The following is a 16,113-nucleotide window of genomic DNA, read 5'->3' as shown; positions in this document are numbered from 1 at the left end:
AAGAGCAACCCGGGGACACCCAGCCAGCAGCACACTCCCAGCCCAGCTAGAAAGAGAGGCCCGGGGGAGATCGCCAATATCACTGAATCTACCCAACCAACGATACGTTCCCAGCCCAGCTAGAAAGAACGACCCCGGGAGTGATGGTATCTACAATAGGATTCAATCCAACTACAATCACCGTGGAACGCCGTCCACTCTAAGACATCACAGAAAAGGCTCCAAGCCTATACTATCTCAATCCCACGCCTCGAGTGATACACCAAACCTTCGAGAATGCGTCGGAACCGCAGAATGAGAAGGAGAAGATACAGAAGTGTAGAAAGTAGCGATAACGCCTAATCTAAGGCTCAAACTATCATACTCAAGTCTGTTATTCCAGTCTACAAGGAGCTAAGTTATCCGAACGACATCGGCAGCAAGTCAAGGCTATCCAGCCCACACGGTCATAAGTCTAAGGCAATGCTAGCCTAACCTAGACTAAGGACATCATGCTTACGGTTACGGATGAACAAAGCATGCAATACATAGCATACAAGCATACAATAGCATTTAGCACATAAGCATGCAACTCTACTAAGCCGGTTAACATGATACTATACCCGAAATGTGGCCAATCGATCCTAACATAAGGTATCTAATCAAAGTAAGGTAGTAAACTGGTACCCACCCCCAATTCACTCCAATCGACATATTTTTACACAATTAAGCTCAATCTAAAAGAAACGAAGCCGTAGCCTCCTTAAGGCCGATCGCGCGCTCTCCAAATCACTTTACCGGAGTTTTTCCTTCTCGAACGACCTCGAAACGCTGCCCCGCTATCAAAAATAGAGTCACAACGTTACTACGGTCATTTAGACACCAAAATCACAACAAATGGAAACAGGTCAATTTTGGAGTAAAAACGGGAATCGTGGGACCCGCACAGAACTGTCCAAATTTGACTCCGTCAAGAGACCCTAAACAACACCCAAAACTTGTGTTCCAAAATGGAACACAATTCGAGGCTCAAAACACAGCAAAAACCAACAAGCAAGAAACCACACTTTAATCAACTAAAATAAACCCTACAGCATTAGTCCAAACTTGAAATAAATGAAAATTGAAAGGTGCCCAGCACTCTTTGAACACTCTACGATGAAGTGTCAACAATTCTCAACATGTGGGAGTTCCAATCACCCAAAACTGAGCTAAAATGAGTGAGATATGACCAAAACAATAATACCAAAAACAAAGGCTCGAAAATGGTACTGCCGTCAGGTTTTATCGCGAAATTATCTCAAACTACGTGCACCCAACAACTTTTGAACACTCTACAGTGAAGCCATCGAAAATACAAAGCTCCCGCACTTCAAATCGCCTAAATCGGACAAAAGATGAGAGAGTTAAGAGGGTTTAAGTTTTTGGGAAATGTTGCTGAAAATCTGCATTATATAGCAGATTTTATGCAATTTTTCCAACAACTAAAACCTCCGACGGGGTGCTCCGATCTCGTTCGGAACCCTCTGCACACAAACGAGATATGCAATCATACCAAATTTTATATTCCGGACTCAACGGCGCAGTCGAAATTTCCATCAAAGGTCATCTCGATAAAAAGTGGGTCCCACTTCCAAAGGTCATTATAAGTCAAAACCCACAAAAGGGCTCGGAAAGATATCGTAAACCTCGAGACACAAAAGAAGGGTCAATCTAGACCAAATTCGACATTCTGGAGCTAACCTCACTGATGGAATTCTCATCCAAGCGCGTTTACTCAAAATGTTGACCATAGTCAAACTTAGGCTTAAACTTAAAGTTAAAACGCCTAATCGCACCGACTCACATTAAAACCCTCGGGAGTCAAGTCGGCCATGCTACTAGTCTAAAATGACCCTTCCGGACCTGATGGAATCGTCAGAATTAGATTCCGATGTCATCTTCTTGAACTTTTGTTCAAAAATGATCGTTCAAGGTTCATAAGCTCCAAAACAGAAAAACTTGCACCAAGACCAAACGAACGACCAGGTGACCGAACTGTCAGTCCCAGCAAGTCATAAATGACTTGGGGTCGCTACAGGAACGCTCTAAATGACACACAGAAGGCAAGATACAGAAATGACTCGGAGGATCATTACAACATGAGTCGAAATTCCTGACTCATCAACACCCCCAACTTAAACTTTTGCTTGTTCTAAAGCAAAACATAAGATCAATCAGTTCAACAGAGATGTTTACAAATAGTGCTACTCAAGACTCAACATGAATGCACATGAGGTTCAATCTACCTATGCAATGTTCAATTGTGCACTACAAGTTTCAAACTGTGAGTAGCCATTATCAAATAGAAATCGAGCTCACAATACTTGCTTCAAGTGAAAATTCAAACTCAATAGAAGTATTTGAATTCCCTCACATCAAGAATGATTCCATGGTCACACATAGCTGATCAAATTTCAAAATTAAGGAATCAAAAGCAACTCTCACACTCTCAAAGATAAACACATGCATGATTCTACCCATAGGTTTGCCCATATTTTTCAATAACATGAAATTAAGCTAAATCAATATCACAAAGGTCTTTCAAGGTTTGTAACGGGCCTGAGGGCAAAGGTATAATCATTTTGGCTTAGTGACTTCTACCTTCATGAAGCGTGTCCTGCATTTCAATTTTTTTCTCCTTTTCTTTCATTCTTTTTTATTTTTACAATCCACCATATGTTCTTTTAAGCATGATTCATTGGACACCCCATTTCTTTTATATGTTGCACAAGCTTTATTGCAACATTTTTTTTCTTTTTCAATCTTTATTTTTTTTTCTTTTTTTTATAGGGAGGGGTTCCATATTTTTCAACACAATCCATCAAGGGCAATTTTTTCACAAACTTCTTGACTTTTCTCATTTTTCACGACACCCCCAACTTAAACTTTTGGCCTAAGCTGACTATTGAAACAGACCAATGTTTCATGAAAGTTTTAGGTAATCGGAAAAAGAGGTCAAATGCGTTCATGCTTTATCCAAAGAAAAGGTTAGGCTCAACTGGTGCCAGGCTAGGTTCACACTCTCACAAGGTGGTCACAAATAGGTATAATAGCAATTTGGTTCACTCTCTACAAATTTTTCCTAAGATCATCTCTATCATTTTCCTACATTAGTAGATTGGACTAACGAGGTAAGTTCTAGGTGTTACCAAGCACATATTCCAACACAATCTCACCAAACATGGCATTCAGCACAATCATCAAACAAGATTCTACAAATTTAGCTCACGTGCAACAATCATCACAAGATTCATGTCAACAATCAATCAGTCACAATGAGATGTTATGAGTTCACACATGACTTATGCAACTCAAATTTACCTCATTGGAATTGCACAAACATATCGTTCAATCAAGAGCACTATTTAAGTCATCGGTATTAATCGCAATTGATAATCAACTATGCAATAGAATAGTTACATTCACAAACATCAAGAGGTGAAATTTTTAATATGGATAAAAAACCAACATTCACATTAAAACCAAAAACAAATAGTCACTCAAAGTAAGCATTCAGAATAAGCTATCAAAAAATAATCATTCACAAAAACAACCCAAAAGAGGTAGGTATGAAGATACTTCACCCCGCCAAACAAAACTAACAATTGTCCTCAATGCAACAGAAATAAATAGTCTCAAAATAAAACTAAAAGATAGTCAAGATCCCCCTGACAGGCTAAGCCTGAGGTGAACTCTGCACATCTGGGACTCTCTCAATCTAGGCATTAATGCCCGGCTCATCTCCATGCTTCGCTCAATTGGAGCCCGCCATAGATGTGTACCGAAGAGATACCTTCATGGTTGTATTTGACCATTGATTTACCCTTTTTTCACCAAAAAGTTGTGTTACATCTTCAAATTAATTGTTTGATTGTAGAATATGGACAAGATAAATTGGTATCAACAAATGTGATGTCTATAGTACCAGGATCATGTTGCTGAAAACGTTTACTAAGAGAAAGCCAAATGAGTTTGAAGGAGAACTTAGCTTGAAGCAAGGGATGAGTTGTTCACTCCCAGATGCAGTAATGAACGTTGTAGATTCCAACTTGATAACACCAATGGATAATCGCTTATAAAAAGAGCAAGATGTTGTGCCCTCAATATTGAAAATAGAATTAGATTATTGTTTTGAATCTCCAGTAAGAAGGACAAACATGAAAGATGTTGTAGGGATACTACAAAAGATCAACATTCAACTTCTTGCAAACTGAGCATGTTCTCAAAATATCTTGTTCCAAATCATATGTTTTTTGCACAGATTATTTATTTTTGTTTTAGCACATGATTTACACATTATATTATTTTAAAATGTTGGTTGGTTTCATTTGAGAAATCCAATTTTATTAAGATATAATCTTATTCTGATCTCATTTTGATATGAATGTTGATATGATTAGATCTCTAATCCTAATTAGGTAGATTTTTATCTGATTTTGTTTCCAGCATTATAGAGATTTTATTTTGTTTCCTTAATTGCATATTTCATAGTTAGCCTTCTTTTTTTATGAATATATACTTCTGTAATTAATTGTATAGAGACACATGAAAGCTCTCTTCTCAAGGTCAACAGTTTCAATCAATCTCACTATACAAAAAATTATATGCTAGTTTCTTTCAAGGACTAAGAGTGACTCTTTGTTTAGTGATGCTTGTGAGTATGTGAAACATACTAGAAACTCTTATCCATCAAGTAATAATAAAAGCAAAATTCCTTTCATGACTGTCTATTCCTATATTTTGTGGCCTACTCAAACTGACTCTTTGTCAGGTAGTCAATGGTTTGTCACTTTTATTGATAGTTGCACTTCGATGATTTGAGTGTATAAAAAAACAAAAAAAAAGTGATTTATTTTATTGCCTTTAATCTATCCAGACAATTGTTTGCACTCAGTTTGATACTAAGATTAAAAAATTGAGAACTGACAATGGCATAGAGTATATGGATAGTCGATTTAGTACTTATCTGGAGTCTAACGAGATCACCCGCCAAATTGATTATCCTTACACCTAGTGTACAAAATAAAGTGGATGAAAGAAAAAATAGGAAATTGTTAGAAGTTTTTAGATCTCTAATGTTCATTATGAATCACCTAAAACCTTACTAGGAGATTAAATTCTAGCAACTGCTTATCTTTTCAACAGAATGCATCTCAAAGCACTCAATTTTAGGAGTCCTTTAGAGATTTTATGAGGGAACAATTTCTACTGTTCTTTCAAAGGTCTTTGGATGTGTTGTTCAACGGGAGACTATTGGACATTTGGATAAACCTGATTTGATGAGATATTCAAAGAGAAAGAAAGCATTGGCTCGATCAAATATACCTATTGCTTAATAAAAATGGGTATAATCAAATCAGTAGTTGAAATTGTGGTCCAAATATTTACATACTCGACATCTAACTACATGATAGAAGTAGACTAGAAACTAATGGAAAAACAAGACTGTTTTTTTGGATCATAGATGTTTTGTACTGCATGGAACTTATGTTACAGAAATTAAAGAAAATTTACTGGATACTAGAAGTTTTGAAGAAGGAAAAAACACTAGTATAATTTAATTACAATCATGTTACTGTCCTAAAGCTTCTAAGAGATGTTTGTCCTAATGGGTTTGTAAAGTCTTCAAAGATAAGGTAATTGTGTTATTTTTTACTCTAGAAAAATATTGTATCATAGAAAGAACACTTAAGTAGGCGATTTCAGTCTTCTAATTGTCGTACCTCAATATTGGCTTCTACGAGTGAGGGTAAAAGAATTTAAAAAATGGTTAAAGATCAACCCTTTTAGACTGAGCCTTTGATGATTGTTTGGAATAGAAGCAAGATTTTTGGACAGAAAATCAGCCGAACCCATATTCCAAACAGCTATCAAAAACTCAGTCCAAAAAGATTGGTCTTTAACCACTTTTGACATTATTTTACACTCACTTGTAGAAGCCAAGATTGGGTATGCCAATCAGAATAATGAAACATCCTAATTAAGTGTTTCTATGATACAATGTTTTCTAGATATAAAAAGGGCACAGTTGACCTTATCATTGAAGACTTTACAAGTTCATCAAGACCAATATCTCTTAAAAGCTTAAGGAGAGTAACATGGTTGTAAATGAATTATACAAGTATTTTTTGTTCTCTAATTTTCTTGATATTCAGTTTATCTTTGTTAATTTCTATAGTTACATGCAATAAGAAAGATCTATGGTCCAAAAAAATATCCTGCATTTTCCCATTAGTTTATTGCATGCTTCCATCATGCAGGAAGATGTTGAGTTTGCAACAATTTGGACCACAGTTTCCATTAGTGATTTAGATATACTTATTATTTTGATTAAGATATACATATTTCTCAAAAAACAGGATATAGATCTTGTACCAAACATCCTATTTCTAACTTTGTATCATGTGACACCTTGTCCCCCTTCTATAGAGTTTTTGTCATGTCCATTTGCTCTGTGTCTATTCCACAGGATTGGAGGGAAGCTTTCAAAGATCCTAAGTGGAAAAAAGTTATGCTTAAACAAATGAAGGCTTTAGCAAAAAAACAAAACTTGGGAATCAGTCGTTCCTCCACCAGACAAGAAATGGGTCAGCTGCAGGTCGGTATTCATTATAAAACATAAAGATAATGGTTCGATTGAAAGGTTCAAGGCCAGCTTTGTTGCTCAGGAATTCACTTAAACATACGTAATAAACAACCAAGATACATTTGCTCCTATTGCAAATATGACACAACCTTAAGCATGTTATCTTATGCAGTCAATCTTGATTGTGAATTGCAACAACTTGATGTAAAAAGCCATTCTTACACGGTGACTTGGAAGAAGTTTACAGAGAGATTCCTCCTGGATTTGATTAGGAAAAAAGTCAAGGAAAGGTGTGTAGATTGAATAAAGCCTTATATGGGCTAAAACAATCTCCTAAAACATGGTTTGATAGATTTAGCAAAGTTATGTTCAACAAAGCAATGTTGATAATACTATCTTTATATGACATTAGAATGGGTAATATCATTCTTCTAATAGTTTATATTGATGACATAGTGATGACAGGTGATGGCAAAAAAGAGATGGTTCTACTAATAAAGCTCTTGGATACAAAGTTTGATATCAAAGATCTCGGGAAACTGTAATATTTTATGGAAGTTGAAGTGGCTAAATTAGGAAAATGAATCTTCAGGGGAAATATGTTCTAGATTTCCTAGAAGAAAATTGTATGTTCGCTTATAAATCAGCAAGATCCTCAACTGAGAGCAACCACAAGCTACAAACGGGTATAGGAAAGTCGGTTGATAGACAAAAATATCATAGATTGGTGGGAAGACTCCTTTATTTTTCACTGACTACAACTGACATAGCATATGCAGTTAGCATGGTATGTCTGACCATGCATGATCCTCGTGATTCTCATTTCGCCAAACATGGTCACCTCCATATAAAAGCTTATACAAATATTGACTGGGTTGGATATCTATAAGATAAGAGGTCTGTAACCAGTTATTGCACACTCGTGGGAGGGAACTTAGTCACTTGGAGAAGCAAGAAGTGAAGTGTGTAGTTGCTAAATCAAGTGTTGAAGCAGAGTATAAGGTTATGACTCAAAGTGTTTGTGAACTTATGTGGCTACAAAAGTTACTAGAAGAACTGGAATTATACGAATATGATAAATATCCTTATACTGTGTTAACAAGACTCAATTAAATAATTTTAAAAAGATCAGAATAGTCCATAATCCAGTACAATATGACCAAAAAAAACACATTGAAATTGATCGACACTTCATCAAGGAAAAGATGACAGACGATACCTTGAGCTTGTTCCATATGATATATATCTAATTATATAGATTCTTATCTGATTTAGTTTCCAGCATAGAGAGATTATATTACATTTCCTCAATTGTATATTTCATAGTTAGGCATTTCACTACTAAAAAAACTGGATTTAGCGATGGATAAATTTTATAGCTAACCATTAAAATTTGTCGCTAATCCTATTTATCGACAAATTAGCAATAGATTTTTGTTATCTAAGAGAGAAATAGCAAAAGATTAGTAAGAAAGTTCACAGTTAAATCCATCTTTTTAGTAGTGCTTGTTTTGTGCATAAATACCTCTGTAATTGATTGTGCAGAGAGGTTTGAGAATTAATGAAATCTCTATTCTCAATGTCTACAATTTCAATATATCTTATCAGTTCATCTTAATATTAATCAGTAAAATGGTGAAACTTGTAAGAATATTGTAAGATTGCATATCATCATTAATCTAAATCTAATTAGATAACATACATAATCCAAAGAACTTACTTGTTCTTATTGTGGCGGAAGCAAAAGAGTTGGATGAGCCGCAGTTGAATTTTACTAGTTGATGATGGTTGTCAAATATGTTGGAGAAACCCATATACACAGCCTAAACCCTAATTGATTGAGAAGGGAATACATATGTGTGTTTAAATAGAAATTGTTAGGGTTGAATGGGCCTTACAGCACCTCGAATGGGTGGGCCCAAATTTCCTACAAATATAAATTCAGTAACTAAAACCAAATTGATCCTCTTGAAAATCATAAAGTTGAAATTTTTTAAAAATAATTGAAAGCCTTAGAGAAATTAACAACATTAATACAAATAGGCAAAGTAATATAAATATTTTACATGGGATGAGGGGAAACACTATCTGGAATTTCCAACGAGTTGACATACATAGAACTTCAAGACAACAAACAAAAAGAGCAATAACAAAAAATATTATATATCATAAAACCTATATGATAATATCAGGGTGGTGCACAAAGTATCTTATATTCGCACATGATACGGATAAGGGTCATACCCAAGGGTTGTAATGGAGGAAACTTACTCAGCGCAAATATCAAAGACTAATTCCACCGCTCAAATTCGTGACCTATTGGTCTATAGAGACAACTTTATCATTGTTACAATGCTTACCTGACGATAAATAAAGAAAAATCTTAATTTGTATTATCATTTTACTAATTTGTTTTCTTGAAAATATATCTATTCTAAATGTTTTCCAATTATTATTCTAATGATGTAGATAGTCATCCTCCATTCTTCCATATTTTCCGAATCAACCAATCAAAAATAGAAAAACGTTAATAATTAGCCCCCTCAAATTTCTTTTCAAGTGAAATTTCACCCCCACAACTTTTTTTTATTTCTTGGTTTTCCACTTTTCACCCCCAAGAATTGGAACTACCAATACATGAATGTGGGGACGTGTTGAAGAATAATCAAGTAAATAAATTATGTTCACCCTAATAGCTTGCAATGACCCGGCTGGTCATTTTTTGAATTTTTCATAAAATTACAATTTTTTCCCTACAGATATTGACCCCGAGTTATTTCTAATTGAACTTTGAAAGTTTTTTTCGAACTTTGAGCAAAAAATTATGAATTCTGTAATATTTGAGTCTAAAAAAACCAAAGTTGTTAAAAGTGGTTTTCAGTGTCTTTTAAAGTTTCAGTGTCGCAATGGAATTCGGTCGATTCCATCAGTCTCAGAATGTAGAAATTGATCCCTGAGAGTTGTCGATTTTCGATTCAAAGTCTTTTTGAGGATTTGAGGTCCTAAGTTGGAAAATTGTATAATTTTAGCCTTTGGAATGACTTTGGTCAACATTCAGGGTTCAGATGCTCAAATCAGAATTCTAAGAGTTCTAATAGATTAGAAAGATGATTTTAGGCCTAAGTGAGGTCTTGGTTGTATTTTTGGAGGTCACAAGCTTATTTTAGCCTTTTTAGGCGTTATGTTAATTTCTTCTGACTTTCACGAGTTTCGGGTCAAGGAGACCTTAGGTTTGTATTTCGACGGGTCCATTGAGATCGAAACAGTGAGTATAGTCAAATTACATATAAATTTTGTGTGTATGGGGTTCCAAAAAAATCATAAGGGTTTGTTCAATGATTTTTGTGTTGGTTGATGTTTCTGGTTTTACAGCCCTCGCATTTGCAGAAGGCCTTCGCTTTTGCGATCTTCACTTTAGCAAAGGACGGCTCGCAAAAGCGAGGTTGGTCATTTGATCAGGTTTGCTTAAGCAAACCAGGGCTCGCTTTAGCAATGATCGCTTAAGCAAAGCTCGATTTGCAAAATCGAGACCCTTAGCTTTTGCAGGGTTCGCTTAAGAGAATCTGTGTTAGCTTAAGCACATCAAAGAGGATCTATGCATGTCATTTTTGGGGTTTTAGCCATTTTTACCCATTCTGAGCTTTGTAAAACCCCTGGAGGCAATTGTGAAGAAAACTTCTTATGCTAAATCATTTGGGTAAGCTTTTGTGACCCTAAAACCTTAATTCCCTTTGATTGTTTAAAGATTTTTACGTCAAAACTTGAAATTTTTGATTGGTGAACTGATTTAAGTCCTTTTTCAAAATGGTTTTCACCAATGAGTTCCAAATTCCTTGGGTAACATCTTCAAGTAAAGATATTTGGATTGAAACCTCATTTTCGAAATTTAATTTTTTAGTTAAATGACCCATTTTTCAAAGAGCAAGATATGGGTATTGTTATTTCCATAATTTTACTGTTAATACTTGATTGAATTAGATTGTGTGACTTTGGACGTTGTTCGGAAGGGGAAGACTCAAGTCTTGGATTTACTATTTGATTGAATTAAGGCAAGTGATCTCCTAAACCATGTAAATCTAGTAAATCATGTATTTCTCTTCATTCTGTGTGATGGAAAGTAATGGGAATGTGTTTTTGGTCCCATTGTTCCACTAAATTAATCTTAATGAATAAAAAAAGAATTAATGAAAAGGCAAAGTGTGGATCATAATGCTTCGTGAATTGCCTTGTTGTGGCCCCTATTTGATTGATTGATGAAATGGTTTGATGGCATGAATGTGCACTTGAATTGCTTGAATTGTTGTGTCTTTCTTATGGTGTGAAATATGCTTTTTGTGCATTGATTGTTGTACTACCTGATGAGACATATGAAATAAAGTCAAAGGAAAATGGTTCCGTCTAGAGACATCATGCCGAAGGGAAATAGTTCCAGCAATGATATGATATAAAGCTTAAAGGAAATGGTTCCGGCTAGTGAAATGATATAAAGTCAAAGGAAAATAGTTCCGGCTAGTGATATTATGCCGAAGGGAAATGGTTCTGGCAAGTGATATAATATAAAGTCGATGGGAAATGGTTTTGGCTAGTGATTGGATATAAAGTCGATGAGAATGTTTTCGACTAGTGACATGTGCCGAAGGGAAATAATTCCGGCAAGAGTTGACTATTGTGATTTGATGCATTTGATATTTGTGATTGATGTACTTGTAACTTGTGATTGATCTACTTGTTACTCGTGATTGGCCTACTTGATGTGTGTTGGTTGTTGAATTGTGACTATTGAAATGTGTGATTAGGCCTTGTGAATTGTGTATGGTAGTAGCACTGTTAGGTTGGGATGATTTCTATGCAAGTTGTAGTTTGAGGAGGCTTGGTTAGGATAAAGGAGTATTAATTTTCTAGCAAGAATTTGCTTTGTTTATCAGGTTGCTTGATGAGTACCGTGTTGTTTGATACTCACTCCTTGCTTCTACACTTATGTAGGCTTCAAGCCTAGTACCACATGATTTCTCTTCTTCCTCACCCGAGGCTTGTTAAGGACTTGAGAGGTAGTTGTTTGTCATCCCAGTGATCCCTCTTTTTCCTTTAAATTGTGCTTAATTCTATTTAGGAAACAAAGAAATTGAAACTTGTACTTATTTTTCATTTCCGCACTTTATGTGTTAGTAGCTTGTACATGTGACAACCAAGTTTTGGCGGTATTATAGAATGAATTAGTTTTTCTCGTTTTTCATATTCTTGTTTCTTTCTGCTTTCTTTTTTTTCGTTGGGTTGAGGCTGACTCTCTTGGTGGAAATATACAAGTGTGATCATGTCCATTTTTGGGTTGTGACACAGCTTAAGCTTTGAAATGAGATGGTCATATAATTTGGATAGTTTACCTTAAAACTCCCCATCGAAGAAACCTCCTCTAGCATTGAGACGATAATGGACATAGACTTTTGTATCATGAATTTGTCATCCGACCAACAGCTCTTGTCTTTCTCAAACAAGTTGGAGAGATCAAAAGCAAGAGAAAGAGAAATGGTAATGAAAGGATTCAAACAAGTAGGCTTCATTGTTGATGAGCTTTTCTCCTTCATTGTTCTCAATGCAAAATTGGTGGTTTATCAATTTGTTTGAATCCTTTCTTGAACAAATTATTGCCCATCAGCTTAGCTAATGTGATTCATGAGATTTGGATCAACAATTCATTTGGATTCACGTAGGAAAGTCCCACATTGGGGGGTTAAAAAGCTCCCTAACAAAGGTAACTATGTACATGTCACGACCTAGAGTACACCCTACACATGACATTGCGAATAAGACCCAAGAAGATTCTAAACAAGTCACTTGACATAAGAATGATGTAAAAGATATACAACAAGAGAATAGAAAATATAAGTCTCATATCATTTAAGAAATCTAAACATAAGTGTGGAATACTAAAATGTGTCTGACATAGTCTTTCTAACATCATAAGTTGATTGGACGTAACCCATACATCATGTACAAGTCTGAAATGAAAAGACATAAAATAACTAAAACACCAATGGTTTTGTCCTTGGAGCATAAGGACTCACCAATCTAATGTACTGATAGAACAATCCAAGCTAGCCACGAGCGGGAAGATGAGCGTCAAACCCTATATTATGAGACAATATTGGCACAAATATACATTAGTACGATGAATGTACTAAGTATGGGGATATGCATAAAACATAGGTGTGATCATATGAGAAACTTTAAACATCATATGCATGACCAAGTAAATCGTGATTAAAACCTTTATAAAGATATCATAAATCATATACGAGGTCAATGCATACTTAAAACCATTTGAGAAATTTCATAAAGCCTTTGAAGAAAACACAACTCATTTGTGGGATATTTACCGTTAACCGACAATAAGACCATGTGAGCTATAAATGAAATCGGTCGTGGCGCTCACACAAAAAAAAGAGAATCTACGTGCCACGGTAGAACTCCGTCACATTCATTTTTCGCGAAAGTGGATCCACTAGCATAGGTCATTTAAGAAAATCCTACGGGAACACGTAGTTTAGGACAAGAGAATTGCTACTAAACACCAAACCTCTAATAGCAGTAAGGCCTCCATTTCAAATTCCTCACGGTGTTAAGTAAATCCCAAAGGAAAAGATATAATCATATTCATATCAAAATACTTGAAAAGGTAACGATTGAGACTACCGATCTAATTATAAGTTCATATTAGAGTTGCTCATTTCAAATCATGATTTCATAAAACTTTCATAGTAGACACTTACTTTTCAAAGCATCTAAATCATGATTCCATTCAATTGTGAGAAAAACCTTTCACAAATAAATACACTTTATCTTAAAAGTATCATTTAGTCATAAATCATTCTTTTCATAAAACATACATAAATTCTTGATTAAATTCATGATCATATTTCATAATTTAATAATCATTATTCATAATTAAAGATCATAAAATAGGCATAGGCATGGGTCCTATGAAATCAATTAAAATTCATGTAATTGAATCAAATCATGCATAATAATATTGAATAAAAGCAATTGAATCATAATAAATAGAACTCGTGGAGAATTAAATGAAACCCTAATGGAATTGGGTGAAATTGAATTGGAGATTGAGATTATTTTAGGACCCAAGGGAGGCAAGGGGTCCATTGGTGATTTATCACATACCTTGATAATCAAATCCCTAAGAATGCAAGGAGAATAAGACCTTAAAGCTTGAAACCCTAGTTCTTCACCTTGGATCTCTTTGAGAGAATTTTGGAGAAGAAGACTTTGACAGATTTTGGGGAAGTTGAGTGAATGAGAGGTATTAGGCTTAGTTATAAGAGTAAAAATGGTTATAGGGGTAGTTATAGGGCCAAAACAAGGTAGTTTAAGGTTAATTGTATAGAAAAAGACCAAAACACCCTTCATTAAGACTGTCAAAAAATCCCTAAGGTTCAGACCTAGTGTCCGTAGAAATTCCTATGGGTCGCCTTGGTCAATCATAGAGTCACTTATTGGGGCCTAAAATCTTGAGTAATTTCAACGAGATCTTTATATGGGTCCTAGTCCTTTCTATGACTTGTAGGGACAATCTGTATATCCCAAGCTCATGCCCAAAATTTTATCAAGTTTGGATCACTATTCGGGTACCTTCGACGACCCGTAGACAAGACTACGATTCGTCAAATCCCCTTGTCGACCTGAGGTCTCAACCCACTTCTCTGAATCAGCTTTATGGACCAGTCCTACAAACAGTAGAACACTCTATTATTTGTTTAGTTCATTCCTAGATCAAACATCATAGACTTGACATTTCCTAAAACTCAACCCAATCCAACGACTGCCTTTCTACGGCCTGTAGAACTTCCTATAGTCCGTAAGTGGCTTCCGTAGAACCTACCTCGAAAGAAATCTTGCAACCTTCCCTTTCCAAACACAACTTTCAATTTTTGAGGAGTTACAATATCTATCCCTTAGGAACATACGTCCTTGAATAGGACTCAAGCCAACATGAATAGAGTATGGAGAGAAACTAACAACCCAACATGAATGCAATTCACACCAAAATACACATAAACAATCACTCCAAGCTAAATCATAACATCAAAATCAAGTTTTCATGAACATGCATGCATATGGAAACATGAGAATGACTAAAACGCATGAATCTGAAAGAATGAACCATGAGGAACTTTATACCTCAAACTATAATAGGAGCAAAAAGAGATGAGGATACTTGGACATCATATCAGCTTCGGTCTCCCAAGTAGCACCCTCAACTAATTGATTCCTTTAAATGACTTTCACGGAAGCAATTTCTTTATTTCTCAACTTCTGAACTTGACAGTCCATAATTTCAATCGAAACCTATTCATACGAAAGACTTTCCTTAACTCCCAAACTTTCCAATGGCATTATAGACGTCAGATCTCTAACAAATTTTTTCAACAAAGATACATGGAATACAGATGTATTGATGCTAAGTTGGTAAGTAACTCATAAGCAACCTTGTCAATACGTCTCAAAATCTGATATAGGGCCACACAACGAGGACTAGGTTGTCACACCCCGAACTACCCCCGAGACGCGGACATGGGACCTAGGACCACAAGTGATCCTAAGCTAACCATGTTGGCATGATCACAAGCATACTAAAGATAATAAACTGATGCGGAAGCTAAATCATAAATAAAATGAAAAGATAGGGAATACCCATATACTATAACTGAGATAAATGAAAACTGATGAGTTTAATACAAAGAAGGTATAAACTCAATTCTAAGTTGAATCTAACTATGTTTGAAAATAGCCCCTAACTGACTAGGAATGTTGGGACATGCCCAAGCTAAGTCTAGCAAAACTGAAACTAAAGGACTAAAAGTACTGAAAAGACAAACATGTCACTGGTCCTCGAAGAATGAGGACTCACCACTGATTCTGCTGAACTGACAATCGGGAAGTGATCTAAGCGTGATCTGGATGCTGAGAAGCTGAACCTACATCACGAGAAGATGTAGCGTAAAGTATGCGTCAGTACTTGAAAGGTACTGAGCATTCAGGATAGAATAAAGCTGAAATAACATATAATTGAACAAAGCAGTTAAGCAATGACATAATCTGAACATGATATAGATACTGAATGCTAAGCAAATTGAATGTAGTGACCAATTTATAACATGTTGAAACTGAATATTGGATATACTAATAAATGGTCAATACATGAGAATCTGACTGAACTGTGGGAGCTACTAATAACCGATAGTAAAACCACATGAGCTAAATGAGGAGTCTGATGTATACAACCCATCAAGAGGACCCAATATACCCTGCCAGAGGTATAGAGGCAGGCTGGTGTGATCACTGAAATGATGCCCACATAGGGGACTTACAACCTATGTGGCTAGTAGTTCTGGGACTATTTGGGTACGCTGAACCCTAGTCCAACTCGGTATTATGCTACTCCCATGGATTAAGTAATTAACACATTATGACAGAATTTATGTTAGTTACTGGAT

Source organism: Solanum stenotomum, chromosome 12, assembly GCF_019186545.1.
Source record: "Solanum stenotomum isolate F172 chromosome 12, ASM1918654v1, whole genome shotgun sequence".
Lineage (NCBI taxonomy): Eukaryota > Viridiplantae > Streptophyta > Magnoliopsida > Solanales > Solanaceae > Solanum > Solanum stenotomum.
Note: the sequence above shows the minus strand (reverse complement) of the source record.